This window comes from Anopheles merus, chromosome 3L (assembly GCF_017562075.2).
Source record: "Anopheles merus strain MAF chromosome 3L, AmerM5.1, whole genome shotgun sequence".
NCBI classification, from domain to species: Eukaryota; Metazoa; Arthropoda; class Insecta; order Diptera; family Culicidae; genus Anopheles; species Anopheles merus.
In genome coordinates, this window is record NC_054085.1 from 4,362,893 (window position 1) to 4,373,242 (window position 10,350).

The following is a 10,350-nucleotide window of genomic DNA, read 5'->3' on the forward strand; positions in this document are numbered from 1 at the left end:
TTTCTTTCACCTTGCGCTAGGATGCAGGTGTAAAGGAGTTCCCGTACGAATCATCGAACATCCTTTGTGTGCATCGAGGTTTGTCCTATGGACGCCCACCCAGGATGCAACGGTGTAATCGAGTGTAATAATAGTATTTGATAGATGGGCATGATGTCCCCCGATCTTCCAGTCATTGTTTGATGCACTTCTTCAGGTGTACAGCCGCTAATCTATCAAGCGTGGCGATGTAATGAGTAATTGTGTTTGTTTATCTGATCGTGTGAGTTGTGCAAATGTATACGAGAATAAGTGTTGGTAGGTATGTGGTGTGATAAACCAAAATATCAACAACCTAATCAACATTACATAGGCATTGATGTCTTATGGGAACAATTGACGTCTTTTTATTGACCGTGTATATACTTTTTCACGAGGACAATCTTTTGCATCTTAATAACTTAAAGCTTAAATATTATAAACCCTTTTTTAAACCGTGTTCGAGCCCAAGTAAACGATATTGAGGTGGTTTTGGATAATGCTCAGCTCTGAGTAAACATTTGACGGCCAACCAAGGAGGATTGAAAAGATCAGGTGGTAGAATCTAGAGCATTTTGAAAATTCGTCATTTTACATAAGATCCCCAAGATTCAAACCGTTCTTTACGTTTTTTAAGTTGTTGAAGTATTTGATGTAGAACAATTATTCGATTGAATATACTTTTAAAATTTATTTTTGTTTTTTCGAGATCTTAATTAACATTAAAAATAATTCGAGTGTTATTTCGTGAATGTATTATTTACTTCACTTTGTTTTCGACACATTTAAGGAACAAAAATACAATTGTATGTTTGATGTTCATTTTCATGGAATTCAATTGTTTGGAGCTTAATTTTAATTGATTGAATACTTTTAATTTAATAGTCAATTACTCATTTTGACGGTATTAGGAAAAATTATTGGCTAATAAATTCAAACTATTTTTGTAAACAAATGTACAAAAAAAAGACTGAACTCCATACAACAAATGAACCAACTAAGAGTAACAATTGAACAAAGTTCTGATAGTCATCAGTATTTCAGTAAGATGTAAAATGTTCAAGGATGTTCTACTTACAGTTAAACGATGTTCGAAAGCAGCTTAACATTGTTTATTTGGGCTCATTGGAAATTTGGTGTATATTCGTAAGAAATGGCAATGCAGTAAGCCCAGCATATCATTCGGCCACTTTCCCAAATTCAATCGAATTAGGGAACGATCATAGCGATAGCCAAATGGCATAAATTGGTGGTTTCTTTGCTGAATACTCATGAAACAAAATAAAGCAACCATTGTATCTAGGCAACTGCAACTATCGCTCCTCGCATTGGTGTTGATTCTTCTTCTTCTTCTTCTTCTTTGACACAACACAACAATTGTCGGTCAAGGCCTGCTTGTACCACTAATGGGCTTAGTTTTCAGTGGTTTATTAATTACCCATAGCAGGATAGTCATTCCTACGTATGGGGGCACGGTCCATCCAGGGCCTGAACCCATGACGTACGAGTTGATGACTGTATCACGAGACCGGCTTAACTTGATTACATTTTACATAATTTGATTATGAAGATGTGCAACTGAAGCAAACAAATTGATGGTAATCAATGGTTTCTACAACAAGAAATTGTATGTAAAACATAAATTTAAATTTTATCACTGCGTGTTCACATTACATTATAATTATGTGTAGTAGTTCGTTGGCAGCGTTGTAGAAAATAGTGAATTATTTTTTTTACTAACATTTATTACGATATAACTAATCATTATTATATTATTTTTCAATTAATCCCAAGGGGAATGATAATCCTTGCATAATGTTTTCAGCCTCCAAACATCTCTTTATCTGACGTAACGAGCAATTTCAAACATCCCCTTTGTTTTATAATATTCACAATGCCTGAGATATCGGGTGTTAGCATAAGACGGTTTCGTTTACCATATGTCCACCTACTACTACCCAAAGTCAAATAAATCACTTCACCAGCACACTTCCAAGTTTGCTGTCCTGCTAGTTCCATGAGGCAATTTTGTTTGTTAATATTGAAGCGCTCTAATTCATCCCAAAAATCAATGCTTACCCACAGGGCCGCTGTAAACCGATCAGGCCATATATGTAAACCGTAACGGTGAAGGAAAGCTAAAGTTTGGAGCTAAACTCTATCCTAAGAAAACGAACCTCGGCAGCTTAGTGGAAAGATGTAAGTAAACGGTGGCCCGTCAGCACTTAAGCCAAAGCGGGCAATGAACCAACACCGAGTGACAGCGGCCGGAAAGCCTCCCTCGGCACGGAAGCCAACACCCGGGAAAGGGCAAACATTTCGTACCCTTTTCAAAGGTTGGGGCGGTCTCGAACCCGACAACTCGGTTTGCCGTGCTTTCCGAGTGGTGATGAAAAACCGGTCGGTAGCACAAAAGCCGAACTCGAAACCCTCCCGAAACGCTTCTATTTTTCTTTCCGTGGTTTCTAATGCTGCGGTTTGGTAGGCAATGTTTGATGTACTGCTGTCGTTTTTCCAAAAAACTCGGGGCACAAAAGGCTGAAGAAGTTAGTCAACAGTGTGCTCTCGTTCGTCACAGTGTGGAAACGCTCATTTTCATGCTCGCTCGTCGAATTGGGCGATTCGATGCGTCCCCATGGAAATGAGCCGCGCCACGGTGTCGAATACGGTGGTACGATACGGGTTGACAGCGTGGAAATAATGCGTGAATGGGAAAGTAAATAGGAACAGATAAAGTGCGTTGAGGCTGGCGGACGCCCGACGATATATAGCACCAGTAGCAGCAACAGAAAAAAGTGCGGCTGAATCGATATGAGCTATGCTGGTTTGATGATATGCTTACTGCTTCATCTACACTGCTTCAGATTCGCCATCCCAGGAGATCTGTTTTTTTTAATCTGCTTCGTGCATTGCGTATTGCCTTTGTTTGCTTTTCGATAGACACTTTTTTCCTCGATTGCCTTCCCACAGTGTATTTAATGGAAGGACTGAATGTGAGCGGTGATTGACATGATAGCGTCTCCTACAGAGCGTTGCTCCATTGAAACGAATGTTTAAAGTATGTTAATGTTAAACTGAATAGCCGCGTGATGTTTGAGCTTTATTTTAATGCCAGAATTATCTTGACCGATGTGTAATTTTGTAATATCGATCAAATGATTATTTCAAAGAATACCTTAAAGCAGCGATCGGCAAATTTTGACTTGCGAGCCGCATGCGGCTCTTAATCGTTCATATATTTCATTAAACTTTCACACATTTTTGCTCTTAGTTCATATATTTGGACTTTTCACGTGGAACTATACGAAAGTGTTTGTAGAATTTAGATCTTTTGATCGGAAAATTTGCCGAACGATGCCTAGTGTTGTATTTTAAAAAAGGTATTTAAACAAATTTGGGCCGGTCTGGTGGTACAGTCGTCAAGTCCTACAACTTAACAACATGCCCGTCATGGGTTCAAGCCCCGAATATACCGTGCCCCCATACGTAGGACTGACTATCCTGCTATGGTAACAATAATAAGTCACTGAAAGCCAAGCTCACTTCACTAGTGGGTACAGGCAGGCCTTAACCGACACCGGTTGTTGTGCCAAAGAAGAAGAAGAAGAAGAATAAAAAAAAAGATAATAAGAAAGATTGAAATAGTTTGAGGAATATGTGTATAATTATGTCGATTAAAGAATGTGTGTACTAAATATACATAACGTCTTTTTCTTCTTCGATGTGGCGTAACGTCCTATGCCGTCATGCCGACCTATATAGGCTTTCGAGATTTATTACCACTACGCAGCCGGATAGTCAGTCCTTTTAAACGATATCAACGATTATGAACAGGAACAGGCTCAGACGATAAATGGAACCGTAACGAAGACTATAGGCAAATAAGTGTGTGGATATAGCATTATCTTCATAAAAAAATAATTAGCATCCGCTTAGTTCTTTCTTAAAGTTTAACGCTAGAATTTGTATGATAAAATTATTCTACCCTTTCTTAATTTGTACTATTATCGACGATTAATTAATTAATTAAAATAAAAAACAACAAAAAATACTTTTTTTATATGAAATTCTTTAATTTAATTTTCAATGTTGTGGCTTATTTAACGGTAAGTAAAGTAAGCAATTGCGGGGGGGGCCCGTCAATGAGGGCCCCCGAATCTTTAGTCCATTATCCATAACAGTTCATAGAATATGGCACTGTATTAGCAAGGAGGGCCTCGTGGGTGATTGACGTTGGGACCCCGCGCAAGACGAACTCTAAACACCCCCCCCCCGGCAGCATCAAAATTTAAGTTTAAATGTTACATAATCGAAGACGGATTTCGAGTACCCCCCGGTTATCATGTACAAAGGGGCCTCAACAATTTTTACTGCTTAGGGCCCCGACACTGTAAACCAGCTGCTGGCTGTAACTGTCATGCTAAACTGTTCGTGCAGTGATTATCTTCACTTTTTTCGAACATACATATCCAGTCATTATTTTGTAAACGCTTAGTTCTATTGATTGCAATGTGACATTAGCAGTATTATGCACCTGTTAGTCTAGTGAAGGGGTTTAGATTATAGATTGTTTTTATTATGGTTTGGTAGTTTTAAAGCATTGCTTTTAATCGCCCACATACCTTTTGCCCTTATTATCTAGTACTTTTTCTAATTATCTAGGGTTTTACGATTGTACACGATACAGTTTTTTTACATGAAGTTTGAGAGTTGGCGTTTGAAATTATGTCACTCTAAACACTCGGAAGAAACCCAACGCCAAACGCATTTTTTCAGAGGTTTTCTCAGTTTATTGCAGTATGAAAAATAAAAAAAAGATGATTTTTGGTCGCCGGCATAATCAGGATAGCACATTAATGATTTTATTAGCTGAAGCATACGTATTTGGTAAAAAAATAAAAATTATTGAAATAGTTGTTTTATGTTTTCAAATTATTATTATGCATTTAATACAGAAAAAAGAAAACAAAATTTGTGATCTATCTTTGTTTGTACACAATTGATTAAATCCAATATAACAGAATGCAACTGTCAAGTGGAAGTTTTTTGGTTTAATTTCTCCTAGCACTACAATCATAGAATTACAGCACATACCTTCCAAACAGATCGCGTGGATAATGAATTTGGGATCAAAAGTACGCCCTTCTACCATCATCTACTCCAAAAGTGTATAGCAAAGAATCGATCAGATCTCAGTACGGACTGGCAGAATTAATTAATATATTAATCAATGTTCAACTATAAGTAAACGTTTGACGGCTATATATATTTCAGCCCTGCAACCTTACGTCTCTTTTCTAGCGCCTCTAAGCCAAACAATAAACAATGATTTTCTTACGAAGGACAAGATGTAAAACTGAAACGTAAAACTGAAACGTGAAAACAGGACTGAACGTGTAAACTTTCTCTAAAAACGTTTAAACAAATGTTACGAATATTTTATAAAAGGTGAAATATTCTAGCCCAAGACAAAGAACTTTGATTAATCTTAAAAACAAGTAAAAACTAATTAAAAAGAATGGCATACATTTTTTTAAATACATGCACGTTTCATCCGCAACCAAATATCAAATTCGCCAATGTATCATTAAAAATACTTTACGTACTTACTTACTTATTAAATACTTTATTAAATAACTTATTAAATACTTTACGTAAAAGATGATGCTGTTATTTCATTTTTTGTTACTTGCATTTAATTAGTTGTTTGTCGTTTAGCACATTGTATTGTAAATAAATTGTATTTTATTGTTAAAACATTTGTTACACATCTGATTATGTTTTGATAGATTTATATTAAAATTTGGACAACTTTGTTATATTTAAAGGTTGTTTTTTTTTTGTTACATTGATTGTAGACCATAGAAACAATTTGAAACAGATTTAAAACTAAATGAAGTTTTTAATATATTCATTTTTAGCATTTTTGTATTTGTGAATTGAGTGTATACATGTATCAGCTTACTTTATTTTTTTAAATCACTAACCAGTTCGTTAAACAACAAAATTGTCAACTCATTACTATACTTCAATCGAAAGTTGAAATATTTACTAACCCGAATTTAACTATGCAAAAAAATAATAATAATTATCGTACAACGGTAGGGGACCATGAACTAGGTTTTATGTCAAATAGATGTTTTTCTATAAATCGTTTATTTTGAACCCCTTTCTTAAATCCTACAGTATGAGTTGCCTTGGAAATGAATGGGGCATTTAATAAGCTAAACATCTCTAGAAAACTCACTTTTTTGTCTTTCTACACAAACCGAAAGCTGCAAACAAAACAAAAAAGAAAAAACAAGAGGAAGAAAAGCAATTAATACCGATTGAATCCCGAGCGAAACGATGGTGGTATCGTTGGTCACGTTTTTTTTTTTGTTACTTGCGTCCCGGGTTCTGGGTCGCGGAATAATTTAAAACCCACATAATCATCGTTCATTGTCGTCTCATAAATGCAAATACTAGCGCAAAACGAGTTGAGTAATGAGTTACGCCTTTGTACAGAGGCTCACCAGTCGAAGGTAAGAGGAGGTTCGTGGTTTTGACGTGCGGATAATTAAATTCCACGATTACCTTCCCATGCGTTCGTTACCGAACGTGTTGAAAATACACGGGAATATGAACAACGATGGATCGAGTTTTCTGCAGCCATCTGGACTCTGCACCGCAAAGTTGAATTCTTTAAGCGAACGATTTAATTAGCAGGATCATGATCCAGATAGATCAATAGCTTCAACTTTCATTTACAATGTGTGCACACCATACAAAAAAAATCGAAGCACAACTGAAAGGTATCAGCTTCAGTGAACCGTTGTACTTGAACTAAATGAAGCAGAAGGTGGGTGAATAATGTCCCATCAGCTTCGGGATGTGTAAGTGGCTTCTGTGCGAAGCAGGTGTGTATTGCATGGAAACAAAAAAGCATGCGATGCAATGTGAGCATTTTTATGCTGGGGATGGAAATAATTATTTTAAATTTGTTAAACGCATTAATTTCACGTATTAAGCTGATAACCTCATTACTCAAGCAAATGCCTGCCCACAAATTAACTGCCAGGAATCTGATTATCACATCTCTTGTGATTTATGAAAATTAAGGCAGATCGTAATCTATAAGTACATACGCAGAAGTAATAAAATGAGTCTTCATTACATACTTAACAAAACAGATTGAATTGCGAATGAAGCGAATCAGCTTGAAAATTCAATACACATAAATTAACAATAACGAGCCCAATTAAACAATGTTTAGCTGCTTTTGAAAATTGTTCAACTGTAAGTAAACGTTTGACGGCCAACTGAACGTTTTTGTATATGTAATGTACGTATTACCCGGGTTCGTTTCTTCAATAATCTTTTTGTTGCAATAAAATTGTTTGGAGCCTCATTTTTATTGATTTTGTAGTAGTTTATAAGACAATTATTAATTTTGAAAGTATCGGGATAAAATATTGAAAAATACATTAAAACTATTAAAATTAAAACTTGTGAATGAAGGCACAAGCAAAAGTCTAAACTCCATATAGCAAACAGATCAATTTACTCCAAACACGTTTAGTTACGATTTAACGAATAATTCGAATTCGAAATTACGAATACACACGGGCATCAGTATTTCAGTTAAAAGTCAAATGTTTACTTATAATTGATCAATGTTCAAAAACAGCTAAACATTGTTTATTTGGGCTTGAAAACGGTGTAATTAAAGAATGGGCCAAATGCATGTGGAACACCTAACATAACTACGACGAAATCATAATCCAGCAGTTTATGTATACCTTACACTCGTACTCATTCGCACCCTGTGTGTTGCATTGACATACGATGAAATGATAAATTTTTCACCCGCCCACACATTGTGTGAAAAAAGTTTCCGTATGTTAGACGTTATTTTTATTAATTTCTCTTCAAATATCATAGAATAACATCAACTGACTTAACGCTTTACGGTGTGGCACTAGTTGGCGGAATGTATGAGAGTTTGGTGAACTAGCGATGAGGAACAGCACACAAGAACAGAGAGATTTCCGAGAGTGTCGAATAGATGTATATGCTGAATATGATAATAATAATAAAAATACTTACTTAATATTATTATTATTATTATCATTATTATTATCATTATTATTATGATTTTTCTTATTATTATTATTATTATTATTATTAATGTTATTATCATTATTGTTATTATTATTGTTATTCTCATTATTCTTCTTATTATTATTATTATTATTATTATTATTATTATTGTTATTATTTTTAGTATTATTATTAATATTATTATTATTATTATTACTTTTACTATTACTATTATTATTCTTGTTGTTGTTATTATTATTATTATTATTATTATTCTTATTGTTTTTATTTTCATTTATTAGTATTATTTATTATTATTATTATTATGATTTATTAATTTACCAAAGTCATCTAGCCATGCTGGCCTCCATTACTTAACATACTAGTTTCCTAACTGATACAAAAATTCAACTCGTAAAAAAATAAATAAAAGCTGACCAAAAAAAATAAATTTTTAAATAAGAGTTGCAATCATCAGTATAGGCTGCGCAACGTTTGTTTTAGTACATTTACACTTACACTAGGATCGGCAATGGTGTTCACTGAGCTTTATGATTTGATCATTCTCAACAGAGGATCATTAGAACCAAAAACCATAGATCTAAAATCAGTACTAAATAAGGGACGTTGCCTTAGATTCCTATTAGGTACAGTAGGTGACCGCAAACTGAGAGTTTAAATTTGTGAGAATAAAGCATATTTGCTATGAATTTCCTTTCGTAAGATTCCGGATGTTTCATATTTCGATCTTTATGTGATTTTTAACTGAGAATCACTCTAATTAACGAACTTCCACTTAAAAAAAAAACTCCAGTAAAACACATCCAGTTAGCGGTCATCTACTGTATCTGAAAATTAACTTTTTCTAGACTAAACGAGGCGTCAATGTAACCGCTGATAAGCTTATGCATAAAAGTACAGTGTGCCGTCATTCGTCCATGTTGTAACTAGTTCAAATAGCAGACACCAAGCATGATACGAAGGATACACAGATTCACGAGACCATGGTAAACGGTGATAAAGCGCGCGTGAAAGTTGTCTTTGAACTGCTTCTAGTCTATCGATTTTGTACTGCTGAGGTGTTTATAATATGCTTGCAAATTCTAGAATCGGTCGTACATTAGCACAATACAGTGATTTTAGGATATAGGGGCCCTTAAAATCTTTACACGTAACACAAAACTTTACAAACGATTTGCTTTAGATAAGCACATCTCAAAATGATCATCAAACGTTGACCAGCTAACTAAACTGCCTGCTATTTTGCAGTCAAATAATTTTACAGAACAGTTTTTTTTATACTAACACTCGTGCTATTTAAATTACACCAAGAGATGAAGCTAGACAGACAATTTTCGAGTCAAAGACAATCAGTGGTATCAAAAACAGTTTTGTAAATCTTAAGATCATCGGCGTATTGCAATTTTTGGCTGTCAGGAATTACATTGACGATGTCGTTAACAAAGATGATAAACAGCAATGGCCCGAAGATACTTCCTTGTGGTACCTGTAGTATTGGTGAAGGGTGTAGAATTCATAGAATTAATCTTCACCTTGATGTGCCTTCATGTTTCCCAGTTGAGACATATTGGTTCGTAAAATGACTTATTAACAAAACACATAAGAAAACGATTAATTATTAAAGTTAAATGTATATTGGCTAAGTTCCTTGATATGGGTATTAAGCGTTTTCGGTTTATGCTGGAATTAAATGCTGATTGTTAGAAAATGGCAAAATCCATTGCGCCTTCAATAATAACTTTACCATTTATTATGTTTTACAGCAACAAAATCTTTCACAAATTAATGGACTAATTATGTGAGCGGCCCGGTGGTACAGTCGTCAACTCTAACGACTCAACAACATGCCCGTAATGTGTTCAAGCCCGGAATGGACCACTCCCCCGTAGTAAGGACTTGACTATCCAGCTACGTGGTATTTAATAAAGTATCGAAAGCCTGTATAGCCCGGTATGTCCGCGTAGGACGTTTACGCCAAATGGAAAAAGAAGAAGACATAATTATGTAATCATATCATTTCTTTTCTGATGCATTTCGTTTGATAATATTGACTCTAAATATTCTCACAGTGGGACACGTATAATAGCCACATTCTAATGCCACACTAATGAATGGTTATGAATGGATAATGGTTATACTATAAAATATGATCTTCATCAAATGATTGTTTAGGTTATTTACACCTAATTTGACATATTGTTGATGAAATCTTAAAAATTCTGTACCGTT